Genomic DNA, 15,356 nt, shown 5'->3' with positions numbered 1-15,356 from the left:
GAAGTCAATGGTCTGTGATTACTCAAAATGCTATGTTGTCATCACATTAAATAAACATTCAAGATACATGTCCAAAATAGCCTAACATACAAAATCAGGCCGTTTGTAAGAAATAGCAGATAGTTACAAAATAAAGGTGGTGATATGTAAGGAAAATATTGTGGTGATATGTAAGGGTCGCTCCATGACACCCTGAAGGTGTTTAAAGGAATATGTTTCACACACTATAGTTTTCGTAGCAATGATTTTATCTTCCCATATTCTTCCCGGAGAGGAAATGACTTATGATAAAAAATTTAAAAAAAATTCAATATACATGATCCAACAAATGCCAGTATGCGAAATATACACGTTCATTTAGTGCTATCGAAGTAGGAACAACATCAAACTTTGTCCTCATGTCGTTAATTTGATAAGGAATTGCTAGGAATTGTGCCATTGTGTTACACTGTGTCAAAGACAATCAAAGGAAACGTAATTTTGAAAAAATACATTTTTGAGCCATGAGACTTGGAAGCGTGAAGTCGATATTGTATGAGCATATCATTACGGTCCCCGACGCTTCGGTTTGTACTTACAGGCTAGATATCCCATACTGCTGGCTATATATGAATCGCTTCCTTCAGTGGCTCTGGAAGACCAGCCAACGAAAGATATTCAAACGCATTGCATTCCAATGGACGAGTTTAACCACTTTTGAAAGTGTGCAAACCATCGACATCTGTTAGCAGATAGTCTTGGTTTAAAAAATTGTGAAGATTTAACATGCATATATCGCTTCCTGTGTTACCACGGCAATCCGATGTGTTCATTTTGTAGTTATGTGTCATGGATTCGCTACACATTTAAATCCATGTCAAATAAACATGTAGCTGCCAAAGAGCAGTGGTTTACACATGAGTGCTGTAAACCATATTTCCTCCAACCGTAGACTGTTGATTTCCAGCAGGTATATTTCCATTGCACATTTTGTATTATCAGGTGGTTTCCCATTTACTGGGGTTTTTGCGGGGGTGGGTGGGTGGGGGGTGGGGGGGGGGGGGGGGTAGTTTATTCTATGTAAAATCTTTGTAGTCTTTTTTTGATACTCATTGAAAAAATATTTTTGTGTCTTTAGATATATTTTTTTATTTTTTTTTAAGCCGTACTCAAGAGTATTACACTTCTACGACAACGGCCAGCATTTGCGTATTGAAGGGCAGACACTCATACAGACGGACAGCACCAATACCCGATTCACTGAATTAGAACAATCCAGGGCAAAACGCAAAAAAGTGTGAGTATATCAAACTTTGGAATGCAGAATAGTCTACACAAAGCATGGTATTTTAGCTGTAGTACATCATAGGCGTGTCATAAGAACTCTTCAGTTGAGGGTTCACCTTAGAGCTACTCGGAGATCTATACCGAATCACCGTAGCGTAGACTTTGTTCCATTTACTTCGTGCTAGGTCAGGACAGGTTGTAGAGATACCTGTGTTTTGATGTGAGTTAAGATTAAAGCATAGACGTAAGCGTACAAAACCTGGGGCGGCTTTTTGATCGACAAAAAAGCGTTGTGTGCTAAAACCCATATAATCTGGAAAAGGCCTCTTATTTCTATCTGGACTCGAATTGACAGTTACCATGACCACACCTGCTTTAAACGACAGCCTAGTTTTAGTCGCGACGTGTGGTCAGGGTTAGCCGTGGATTTTAACATACCTCACTGTACATGAAAGCAAACTCTACCAGTATATTTGACAGAAAAATGCGTATGTACGTACTTCGCATACATCCGCACATTTCAAAAAGAGGCCAAGGTATATTTGACAGAAAGATGCGTATGTATATATTACGCAAACTTCCGTACATTTCAAAAGAGGCCGAAACAAAATAGGTCGGTCTGAGTCATACGCCTATCGAAGCACAGACAGAAATAGCTTTACTTCACAGAACTCCATTATAGCTATCTACGAAATGTGTAAATGGAAGACATCGGACTGATGTGACCCAATTGACGCAGAGGTTCGTTCAGGTGTTACAAAAACTATCCGTGTATCTTCCTGTTTCTATGGTGACCCTGAAGATCACCACGAAGTGGTACATGGCGAAACAAGCATACATAGGTATGAACAAAATGATAAACATTGATAAAAAAGCATGTCAATAAGCTGCAATAAACGTGTCATTATTTCGTGCTTTACAAGAATATTTGACATGTAAAACAGTGCCAAAACAGTTGAATATAAATACATGCATGAAATATCTGTTGCCATGATATATTTGAACTGCACAGAAAAATCACTCCGACACAAGAGAAAATTTGTAATGTTGACAGTACCTTACAAATCCAAAAAAAAAAAAACACCCAAACATTTATCTGCTGTTTTCATGTCTTTTTCTCCATTAACTATGTGTCTGAAAGAACACACTTTGTAAATAATATTCTAATTGTATTTACTGATTGTTGATGAATATATTTTCTTCACAATTTGCACCAAAGTTTCTTCTACTAGCTTTCCAAAAATTTCTTATTTTCATGATCGTGGGTAATATAAAGCCTATTGCAAATTCTGAATATGAAGAGGAAATAATTTGGACAATATCTATGCATACATCAGACTCTCTACTCTGTTTCCGAGAATGACGTGTTTGATTATAGAGAGATGTTCACATACTATTCAGTTGATATGCCCAGTTGATATGCCAAGTTCTAGAAGTATACTTAGTGGTAAGGAGCCCATGGAAATAAGTGCACTTCTTATCTCTATGACATACGTTGTCATCGTAGTTAAGAGCTTACTCCGCTAGTAATGCGCTTCATGAAACCGGGAAATGCATTTATAACCTACAGTATGCGATTTATTTATTTATTTATTTGATTGGTGTTTAACGCCGTACACAGGAATATTTCACTTATACGACGACGGCCAGCATTACGGTGGGTGGAAACCGGTCCCCCGCAATATGCGATTCATGGTGTTGAGAAGACAGCAGCATATCAGTATCAATCCTATATCTTTACAGTGTGAAAATGTCATTCAGGTGGTCACACACTATTACGACCGATCATAAGTGTTATTAATCGTGTAAAAGCATACGTAAAGGCTTTGTATAATGATGGAAAAAGCTGATAACTGATCGATAAAAAATCACATAAAAGGATGATTTTGCTTAAATTACAGGCAAGCACCGGAAGGGTCTCACCCTTGCATGGCAAACATCACTGCTTCACCTAATTTAACCAACACAGCACCTTGATATTTTTGAATGTTTTGCCATGTTTTTTTTCTCTGAAACCTAAATATTCATGATCATATAAAAGGCAATTCTGCTCAACTTTACTGTTGGCTGTATCCTACACGCACAGTTGTAAAAGTTATCACAGATAAAAAGTGGGGCAGATGTAATCCCAGATGCCAAAGGCTGCAGCACAAAAGGCGCAGATAACACTGTGTATGTCAGGACGCCAAAACACAACAAAAATACAACATTATGGTGCATCCAGGATACACTTCTGAGAAATAAATTGATAAAATTGCTTCTTTACACCTTTTTCACATATGTTTTAACCACCGCAAATATGCGGACACTAGAATGGACGACAGCATTATATTATCTTAAAGTTTGGTTACCGCGTGGTTAGAAACAAACGATCACTGTATAAAACTCTCCAATTAACACGTTTTTTATTTCAATATATAATTTGCTGTCAACATTCACCGCTGAAACGTTTTTGCTTGAACTTGGAGGGATCATAGCTTTGAACTACATTTGAAGACCTGCGTGTTTATGTCGACTCAGCTCCCATGTCCTCTTATATTCCAGGTTTCTTCTTGCTCGATAAGGGTGATCCGTTCGTTGGCTTCATGTGGACATCATTACTTGGTTTTGCTGTGTTTTACTCTCCTACAAAAATGAATAATAAGGAAACAAATTGAGTTAATACATGTAATGAATGACGACTGCAATGGCCATGTATAGTACATACACTTGTCAAAAACAACATCAATTAGATCATGACGGTTAATTCTTTTGGTTGCTGGAGACAGACATCATTAAAATGTGACTGTTGTACATACCCTAGCTGTAAGCAATTGGGTAACATCATCATTCTATTTAATATATTTAACAACTGAATCTACCAAGAGTGACAGCTTTTCAGCTGTTTTAAATAATATGCCTTACCTTTGAAAATAGTGTATAATCCGGCAAATAATTACACAAATATCAAAACAAATTACGTGTAAATGTACATTTCAAAAATAATGTAAACCATTAGAAATCACCAGTTTGGACGTGTCCTTGTCTGTCTGACACATATTTGTCGTGTGTAGCAGTAAATGACAGAATATGCTTGGATTTATGGTATCTATATTATTACATAGTGTTACAGCTGGAAGGCTTTTGACAGAGCAATAACAATAGCTGCACATACCATTAGATTTTATTAAAATACACTACGTACTCTAAATCTAACTTTAACAGTGACTGTGTACAATTGTGCACATCGACAATGGCATATGTATCAACTGTAAAGCTGATATACAATTTGGGTACTGCTGGAACACATAATTATGTGGACATGCAGTGTTGCCACAATACTGGATACCATTCATAAAAAAGTAGGCTTGGGTACTGACAGACACTACGTATTGGTTTTCACCTGAGTTTGAGGTATTTGATCGCGGTTATATACCTGGTAAGCAGTTACATCATAGAGCGAGGGCTTCAGCCGGAGGTTTATTATGTTACTGCTTACGAGGCGTATAAACCGAGATCAAACACCTCGAGCGAATGGCGATAACCTTCTTACATAATGACGCCATTATTCGACCTTTATGCTATCTAAATAAATTGGCGCTGTTCATGTCGACTAGAAGTCTAGGAGAAAAACACGGACCAAAGCTATCAGTTTAGGTTGGTCCCGATGACAAGTGAAATAATGATTAATATATCTGGATTTTACTTTTTGTGCCTGTTTTACACAGGACAACAACCAACCCAGTAATAAAACCCTCAATGCACATGTGAGATACACAGCACACATAATCAAGACTACAAACTTAGCAAATACCTAGACATTCTATCTTATTTTCTTGTAAAACAATGGCATGGGTAGAAAATACAGAACTTTTTTGAACTGTTCACGTATCGGCCCAGACAATAACCCTTCTGTATCCCCAGAAGAACAGTTAGGAACTGTCTGGAAAGTATTCAGTCAAATTAATTACTTTTGATGTCTGTTACATCTTGTAAGCGTAGTGATTTCCCAAAAAGTAAAATGTGGTGCCCTAGATGTACACGGAACTATTCTATATGATAATTTATACATGTCAAGAACAGAAAGAAATTTGCACGCTTGTCCGTGTTATTTGTAAGCCATAGTCATGCAATCATTCTTAGCACATAACAAGGTCAATCTTAAATACTTTTACGTTGTGAATATTTGGTTTTTATTCAATGTTATTGTGGGGTTTTCATAGAGATGTGGTAGAATAGAATTTTTGTATATATGACATTAGTCAAAGCTTTCATATGTCGATTCAATGTCCTGTACATACATACACATATTAGTTCACATGGCGACTCCATACCATGGAATGATTTGCGCCAAGGTAATAAGATGTGTTTCAAGGATTCAGGCTGCTTTAATTAACCGTAGTCAATCCACAGAGAGCTATTTCCACAAGCTTGTAGCCTAAAATCTGTGGATCCTACATAAATAATTCCCCACAGCTTTAAAAACTAACCTTGCATTTTTCGGTGGACAATTCCATGTCCTGTACGCTTTAGGGTAATATGGAAATTTCCAGAGGCTGTGAAGCGAGACACAGGTCTATTAGTTTATTATCCAATTGTTGTCTTCCCTCTGACAGCACATATCAGATAGCGTGGAATTCTATCTTATCGGTATGGTCTCAACTTATGTAAACCACCACTGGAACATATAAACTCCCTTGTACACCGATTACCGTTGCTGTTGTTTCCAGAAACTGGCAATATGCAAAACAAAACAGTCGCCGGCATCAATATGGCCAATGTATATGTACATGCAGTATAGGCTGACGTAACATCATATGTGCAAATTGCCTACATAATTTTTTGGCCGCAACTACTAATCTAATCTAAGCACATGTTTTGTAATATATGTCGACTCGCTCTTTTCTGAGTAAAGATGCATTTTCTATGTCGGTATCTAATGACGTGTGTCCTACTGAAATATGACTACAAAATTTTTTATATCTAGATTTAAATATTATCATATCATAAATATCTCTCTTTTGTCTGACCCAAAGGAGTAATGTATTTTAAAAGCAATATGTGACATTTATGTGACAAGCTGTAAATGTTATTATCACGACTCTGTCATACTTACAATTGTTCGAATGTACTGAAAAAGAAAACAGAGTAAATGTCATCGGTTAATCAAGGTTAGGCGACATATAGTTAATTCCAAAATACTTAGAGTAAAATACATATACTTGTACCTAGGGATAAAATATTATGCATGGTTTTATGTGACTTGTATCAGGAAGTAAAAATAATGAAAATGATGAGAGAAGTCCAAGGTGGTTACTGTTAAGCGACGTCTTAGCAACAAACAGGGACAGTGGTGAGAAATGTTACCTTATAAACGACACAGATATTAACTTTTGTAAACATTTTTTGTCAAGGGAGATGGTAAGGAAAGGAAACAAAATAGACCTGCTAACACCAACACACAAAGCTTCAGACACAAATAATATTTATTTGATCGTTGTTTAGCGCCATTCTTATGGAAATATTTTCTAACTTTTCACAATTACTAAGGAACAGAGACGTGTATAATGCATGTGCAGACATGTACCATATTAGTGGAGAAAAACGTAGAGTGCATAAACCGGCACACGAGCGCAGCCTAACGTTTATCGTCACCAAGGCCTCCCACACAGTGGCAGAGAGGGGATCTACAGTCTAATATTTATCGTAGTTTGGCTAACACCTTAGCCACCACCATTCTATGTATCACGTATTATTTACGTATGGAATCCATGTAGAAAACCCTATACAAGTTAACCGTCTCTTTCTGTAAATTATGTTCCAAATGCAGATTCAGACGTACACATACATAAATATTTACATCTTCTGTAAATATAAATTAAAGAAAACCTGTGAAATTGTTCTCAAAAGTTCTCAAAAATGTACCGTCTCAAAAGGGCCTTTTTATTATCGTTGTTGGTAATCATATTGTTGTTATTGTAATTATTGTTTTCCTATAATAGTTTTTTCTATCAGCCATCTGAACAATACTGAGGCTGTGGGTGAAGTACCTGATAGATCAAAAATAAGTTTCATAATACACAAATGACTTCTCACAAATCTCCGTTTCCTTATTCGGTATTTGAGAAATACCATCTACGATATTTCAGTGAATGATGTAGAAATACGGAAACCGTAATTTAGGTAATTTTACTGAAGCTGAAGATAATTTTAAAGACTTGAGAAATAGATTTATCTTTTCATTTACCCATCAAAAATTCAACTATTCAGCGGGAATACATCGAAAAAATATTTACCTTGTCAATGATATTGCACATACACTTACATTCGAAATTAAGACTATTCAAATTAGACATGTGCACAAACAGAACAAATGACCAGAAAGGAGGCAAAGTGACACACAAGATATACATCCTTGAAATTCATCTTTAACATGGTGGATGAGATATTGAGACTCTCTGCATCCGTTTTTAGACAATTCGAACGACATTGTTTTTGGAACAAAACGCAGAACAAAGTTTGCAACAAGACCCTGTATCTGGCACGAGGCGAGGAAACAACACGATTAAAGACAAGTAAATAATGAAAAAACGAGCGTGTCAAAACCAAGTAAATGTAAGGGCAGTCTTACCACGGCTTGTACCTATCGATGGAGTTTTGCTCGTTACGGCCGAAGAAAGACTAGATGCTTCTGAAAATTGTTTTAGAACAACATTGTTCACCATTCAAGTGAATAGCATTGTTGGAACATTGTACATGCAAATGACAGACAGTGACCCTTGTTTGACACAGGACCAACGCGGTTTAAGTTTTGTAGTGGCTTGCTGTTGTATAATTACAAGCACAATCTTAGAAGGTTTCCAGCATTTCAGTCCTGTCTGTCGAGAGGGCAGAATTATTTGCACCGGTCTTTGTCTAAGTTGACCATAAGACTGGAACATTCATAATATGATTATTCCTTACACGCACAACAAACAAACCACGGGGCGACTACTTGCTCCCCACTGGGTTGCCTGTGTAGAACTTTATAGCCAGCCTTGTGAAAGTGCCCAGTGAGAGCTTGTGTTACCATACTAACACAAATGTAGAGCTTGCAAACATACAAATAATGTCGAATGACCTAGACATTACAAACAGAAATTGTGGTGGCCACATTGCTTTGGGTTGATTTCTCAATATAATCTTCATGTATAATGTTGTGCTGTATTAACAAGCCCACCACCTGCTAAGAACAAAATCTTACCAGTTGTTGTTGGTGTGGGAGGGATAGTTGTTGTCGTAGGCCCTGAAAGAAAGTTCATTTACTGTTAAAACCCGGCATGCATGTTTACTGATCAAACAACACAACTAATTTTTTTAATCTGGTTCAAAATTACTGTAAGCAGTTATTTCTACATGTAGGTTGTACAGCTTTGAAGTGAACATAACGACTACCTCTATATATACATGTACACAGAAAAAGAAAGAAATACGGCACAGGTATCACCGAAAAATATTTATTTTTTAAAGTTTGGAAAACAGGGACGATGGACCTCAACATTAGGGAAATAGCATTGACGGTCATTGTTTACGAGTAGCCATGTTGTAAAAGCCCTTGTCAAACATTTTCTCTCATGATTGTTGAAAAATAACACTTTAAGAGGCTTTGGGTACATTCATACAACTTCAGTCAAAACTGACCACGTGTTGCACTTTGAGTGTCTTGTTTAAACTGGGCGACTCTGCATCGTGGAATAAGGGAACTATCTTTTTTATTCCAAGTGCGATCCAATGTATTATACTTTATGCTTTACATCCTTTTTATATGCGCATTTAAAAGATACGAAATTAAAGTTGAAGAATGTGCAACAAATCGTTTCCAAGGGCAACTGCCTACATTTTTGAGGCTGTTATTTAATAGAAACGACTCTATCACATCTAATATTCGACAAAATTCCCTTTTAGCACGTTCTAATTAACGAAACTAACATTAATAATTTCATACTTAACGCGATGCTTTGGTTTAATCGTATCATTTTGCTGGAAAATCAACTCAACAAATTTTGAGGCATAATAAGTTAAATGAAAAAAAAAACAAATAAAAGAGATTTACAAGCACTGAAGCACATATTAATGGGGAAAAGTACATGAATGATGCTCTAATCTGTTTTGAAGCAGCTTATAATAAATGGCTTGCGTTATGCACAATTGCCTCAGTACAACATAACAGTCAACAATTCATAAAATGCTTACGGTTTATAAACGGTCTCTTTTTGCACACTGTAAGATCGACTTTCTTCAACTTTAGCATGTTTGAATGACGTCTTTCAGCATGTAATATTTAAGAATGTAATAATCCAGTAACCGTCAAGTGCATTGATCGGCGAATCGATTATTGGAGCTAACGTTTAGAGTGTATCTTTTACTTTATTTATTTCATTTGTGTTTTACGCCGTATTCAAAGATATTTCCGTTATACGACGGCGACAGCCAGCATTGTGGTGGAAGGAAACAAGTAAATAAATTATGGCAAATAAGCAGGTTGGCAAATAAGTAACAATGTACAAATGCAACAAGAAAATGAGCACAGCAAAAACACTTAGGGTTGGCAACAGGTGTACCTGTCACATTAAGAAATCTACAACGATCATGCTTACCACTATTAACGACATTGTCAGAAACAGGAGTGTCAAGGGTTAGATTAGCAGTGCTCTGAACCGAATCAGTGAAAGTGACATCAGTAGTCAAGCTGGTTAGTGTCGTTAGCTCTGTGGTTGATGTGGATTATACGAGTGTCTCTGTAAGATTGTGGGTAACATTATGGAGAGTTGGACCCGACGTTAGAAGTTATAACTTTATTTACACTTGAGATAGGTTTTTACTGCATTTTACACCTTTTTTGCTGTTTTTACACCTTGCTGTATTACGCGTAATTACATGTATGTCAATCGCACTTGATACATATAATGTTAGATCTGAATGACATACATGTAATGGCAAATATACATCCGAATCAACTTGTTTATAAACACTTATCAGGAAAATAAAAATAAAAAATGCATAAAACCTAAGCAGAATAGGGAGTCGTATTTGGACATGCAAAAAACTCTTTTTTGGTCATTCCAAAAGGAATGAATAAAATACACTTTGGATTTATACTGTAACTACGGAGCAGTACGGAACCATAGAGTCATGCAGACTATATATTTAGTCATTTTAAACAAAAAATAACTCGGTGATTTATCTCGCACAGCGAGATAGTTATGATGTAAGAGACAATCCAATACAATGTTTGTGTCATTTCCAAAAAAAAAAAAAAAAAAAAACTCGAGACGTAGAGATGAATCAGAACTTTGTTGATCACATTCTCAACCTGAACTCAACATTGAACTGGCATTGATTTGTCAGTGTATATCAAAAATAGAACTGATACATGTATCTATTAGCTCCAGGGAGTCATGCTTTCATAAGTGATTTTCTATTGTGTACATATTGGGCACTTAGGACAGTAGCAATTCTGTCTCTGGTATCATTCCGTTTCAAAACAACTAAAGATAATGTCTATACTGGGTTAGACACAAAGTACAATACGTGACAGGTTATACTAAAACGATCATACTTACGTATCACAACTGATATGCAATGGTCGGTCTGTGTATGGTTACAGTTTCCGCTAAACAATATGTAACACAGTTCCGAGATCCCGCTATGTAGGTTGCTGTCGAGAGGGATCGTGGAGGAATACCGAGCCCCAGTTGGGCACCCTGTAGTGTTGCTGTTGGTTTGAGGAGTAGGCAAGTTGGCCTAAAAATGAAATGGAACTGTTCAGAAAATAGACAAAATTAAACCTATTTATAGAGTACTAGCATGCGATTATGTATTACTATACTGTAGTACTCACAAACAACAATTGTGTGATTCATGTACCACACCCACAAATAACATGTATATTAGCGGTACACACATAAATGCGCACGTCACTGTGGATGTGTTACCTGAATTATACAGTTTGTGTACTGCTGGTACACAAAATGAAGCATATTTGCATTTTGGCCACCGGTTTTACAGAGTACATGTAGGCGCCAAACAGAAGGCTATGCGCAGTAAAACTAAGAGCAGCTCCGACAGTGTGACAGTTGGGGTATGGTCACCTGTACCGCCGATGAACGCTGTCCCCTTGGCATTTACCACAGCTACATTTTTATTCTAAGTATAAATGTTTAAATGGAAAGCAACTTGCACTCACTCTAGCATCGTGACTTAAGTAAAATTAGGCAAAAAAAGAGTTTAATATATTTGCAATTTATTACGTCACTAGTCTCGAAATATCCTAATAATATTCGATGGATGCCGTCAAATTTCAAAAATAATTGACGTATACTGTAACACATGATTTACTCTTCTTATTTTTGCGAGTTAGTCAGACACCAAGGCCATCTACTGTGTCATTTATTACTAACTGATTGGAATTCAGTGAAATGCATTGATGAATAATAAGTCAACATTGTGGTTAAAATACATCCTTTTCTCATCAAGCTTTTCTCGTAGAGAATGAAGTAAGTGACCAAAGAAGGGACAGAACACTAAATCTGTGTTGCTTTTGTCCAAGAAAATTACATTTAATTTTGTGGAATTCACTGGTTCGAAAAAGGGTTGTAATTATTAGAACAAAACGCTTGGATGCATTATTGCAAAATCTCATTCAACGCGTAAACAATATCACACATAAGTAGATAAAAACACAAAAGTGACACCTGATGAAATCGACATACATGTTAGAGCCTTATTTTAAAGTTATTTATCATGGTGGCTTCCTCTCCAGCCGTATGTGGGAAGGTCTGCCAGCAGCCTGCCGATGGTTGTGGTTTCCTCTGGGCCCTTCCCGGTTTCCACCCACAATAATGTTAGCCGCCGCCGTATTAGTAAAATATTCTTGAGGAAGGCGTAAAACATCAAGGAAATAAATAAATAAATAAATAAATAAAGTCATTTACCATACCGAAAGATTGTAGGAGATGTCCAATGCGTCCTCTACACAATCTGTAGTGCACGTCACTGACTCCGTGTAACCACTGCTTGTGTTGATGGCAGCACAGTTCACATTTACTGCTGTAAGATTTGCTGGTCAAACAAACAAAACAACAGCTATGAATGCATCCACTAATTTCATAGTGAGGAAATTCTAAAACTTTAAATTTTGTTTCATCAAGGCATTTAGCGTTATCGTTTTGGAAAAAATTCATATTTATAAGTTTTGTGAAAGGATTATTGGTTGATAATTTTTATGTGACCACAGAGGGTTAACAGTTCTTTAACACTTCGTGTTTATACACAAATTTTTTGTTAGAATTTCCTAATTTCATATTCCTTGACATAAAGCAATCAAACAAGATAATTTACAGAGCTAAGTCCTTTTGTTTTTCTAAATGCTCACGAAGGGTTCATGTCTGAAAGCTTTGCTATTTACTGAACAGTCTTGAATCATGCTATACAGACGTAAAAATGCAGGCAATTGCCAAGATGTCAACATCATACAAAATAATAAAATGATAATTAGAACCCGTGAGTTAAAAGGTTATTGTGTAGCGCAACTGCTATATTATAAGCTATTCGCTGCACGCATGATGTGAAGATCAATGTGCTGTAAGGCAGTGGATGAAATGGTTTCTGTTCTGACCCTGGCTGAACCAGACCTGCGACAGAAGTGCTCGCTCTCCGGACAAGATGGCTATGAAAACTGATTGCTTACACTCATTTTCACTTGCCATGCCACGACACAACCATATTTTTGAAGAATTTATCGTAAACATGTATATTGAAATGGTACTGCACTAAAAACAACACCTGTTTCAATCAACACTCATACATTTTTATTTTTTTCTTATACATTACTGCAATGAAGTGAATGAAAATGGTGACTTCAGAATTGTGTTTTCATTCATGTCTCCTTGTTGATTTATTGAATTACTACCCGTAGTGCACTCGAATATTCGTCTATAATAAGTGCAGATCTTTCATCTTGTCGCAAGAATTTCAAAAAAACGTACTTTTCACAAACGTGCACCTAACATATTTATTGAAAGAAGCTTGGAAATAATCTGCCAGATTTTATATAACTATAACAGCAAATCCACTCAGATAATCTTTCACCTTGGTGCAAGAGTGCAAACCAAAGGACATTTGCTCAAACATTTGCTTAAGGTTACCCCCTTATTGTGTGTGTAATACCCAACTGATGACTTGTGAAGGTCCTAATTTGTACCTCCATGATGTGATAAAACGGATTCGTCTTCAAGATGAACTAATATAACCCTTGACACGAGGAAAAATCAGCGATGACTAGTTGATGAAAAGTTGTTGACCAGCAAACCTTCAGTTCAAGTCACATGAGTCCGCCTACCGCTAGTTCACCAAGTGCAGAATGCTGCCATCTAGCACGAATTGTGTTTAAAACAAAGGAAGTAGGCCTGTCGTCATATTGCATTCATTTGGTTTCATTTGTTGCAAGTTACAGTTTATGAGTGAATGTTAGTGTATATTGTGAAACACTACGCTGATAGTGTTGGATCCTACGCCCATCATACGCTGATCCTACGCTATTAGGATCGAGCGGTGTGGTATGTAGTGCGCACGGCGGGAAAGTGTCCCTTTGAAAGTCGAGTATAGTAGCCGAAAGTTTTAGCTGCTGATTTGGCCTCTCCGTGTGTGGGGTTGTTTATAAATGTTTTGTTTTAACACGGAATGCTTCTCTGGTGTTAACTATGTACAACGTCGCAAATATCGAAATTGACAGGTGGTTTCCTGGATAGACTAGACCTCACCGAAGACATCGCAGTTGCATTGACCCGATTAATAAATTATTGACCCGATTGGTCAGAGCGGAAAGCTGATGGCTGCATTTAGTGCAAGTTTAAGTTCGATAGAGCGAAATTTATTCCAAACTTCTTGCTTGCACTTATTTATTACGTTTTTTTCACAAGTATTAAAACATCTTGGGAGTATAGATTATTTTTATGTTCGCGCAGGTCACTTGCTCTTGCAGGCAAGTCAAAAAACGTGATTCACTTGTTCAACGCCGATTTCATTTGCATTTGACTAGCGGACAAAAGATAAATGACACCAACGAATACGTATTTCAATTTCGGTAAATCGGAGGAGTGCAGTGGTTTGTGGTCAGAAATTTTAGAATCCCGAAAAAAGAAATTCTTGCCAAAAAAATAAAAATTGAGTCGGTCCGAATTTAGCCACTCGATTACGTTATCCGCAACAAACATTCTTTAAATCATAGACTGGCTGAACAACTTGAAACGGTGCCCTTTTGTATTATTCAGCTAAAAGGTGCCAACAGTCAATTTTAGATACCAAAATAGCAGAAAACCTTAAAGAGATACTAAAACACACCGCGACAGTACACTTTAAAACTGGAACTATTTCGGAAAACTGGTGGCAATTTTCACCACCTCAGAAATGCTTCCGGATCCCCCCCAGAAGACAAATCTTTATTTTCACCAAACGTTGTCCAGAGCGGCCAATAAACTGAACCGTGGATCTAATTTCTACAGACAAAGTTGTCAAACCCAATCTCTTACAAAGAAGTTATCCATAAAGTCTATATTGCATCATAAGTTATCCGGAGGCTCAGGGTTATAATTTCACAACCAATTTTACACTTCTAAACACGTGGATAACGATACAATATTTATCAAATAGAAAGCCATTCTTGAGCATATGTAAAGCTGAGCTAAGAAATATCATGCAAGTCATATCGTATGCAAACAGCGCTGTATGGTGACATGACGTGACAATGACGCGCCTTGGAATGCAGCGTCACAAGGAAAAATGATTTCAGTTGAACTCGTCAAGTTCATTTACGTCACCATGACGCGCCATAGAATCATGAATCGATGAATTAGTAGTTACATTAGCGGGAAGGAGGACTGGAGGTGACATGACAGAGCTAGATGGTCTAGGCTTTGTTGATGATAAACTGGCAGTTACCGGAGCGGGAAGTATTGCAGGTGGTTGTATTCCAGAGACAGGCACACTAGGTTTTGTTGATAACATACCAACAGTCATGACTTCCCCGTTACTAATGTTTCATTCTTGGATACACACTGATACACAGCAAGGCT

The 15,356-nt window shown here is 37.0% G+C and overlaps 1 protein-coding gene across 5 annotated transcripts in view; it reads right to left on the bottom strand.

The window, feature by feature from the left end:
- Positions 1-1,531: 1,531 nt before the first annotated feature.
- Positions 1,532-15,356, bottom strand: part of LOC135481312 (uncharacterized) — a 120,399-nt gene continuing 106,574 nt past the window's right edge. Inside the window, exons 1-6 of one of the 5 annotated variants that reach the window (XR_010445996.1) lie at positions 11,126-11,227; positions 10,848-11,028; positions 8,489-8,530; positions 6,362-6,376; positions 5,736-5,801; positions 1,532-3,891 (exon numbers count right to left, since the gene is read on the bottom strand). The gene's annotated coding sequence lies outside the window, so the exon portion shown is untranslated. Of the gene's footprint in view, positions 3,892-5,735; positions 5,979-6,361; positions 6,377-8,488; positions 8,531-10,847; positions 11,029-11,125; positions 11,228-15,356 lie in introns of those variants that run through there. The other 4 variants (XR_010445993.1, XR_010445992.1, XR_010445995.1 and 1 more) reach the window with 4 other exon arrangements.

This window comes from Liolophura sinensis, unplaced genomic scaffold (assembly GCF_032854445.1).
Source record: "Liolophura sinensis isolate JHLJ2023 unplaced genomic scaffold, CUHK_Ljap_v2 scaffold_18, whole genome shotgun sequence".
In the NCBI taxonomy this organism is placed as follows: Eukaryota; Metazoa; Mollusca; class Polyplacophora; order Chitonida; family Chitonidae; genus Liolophura; species Liolophura sinensis.
The sequence above is the reverse complement of the archived record's forward strand: the minus strand, read 5'-3'. Positions and strand labels throughout refer to the sequence as shown.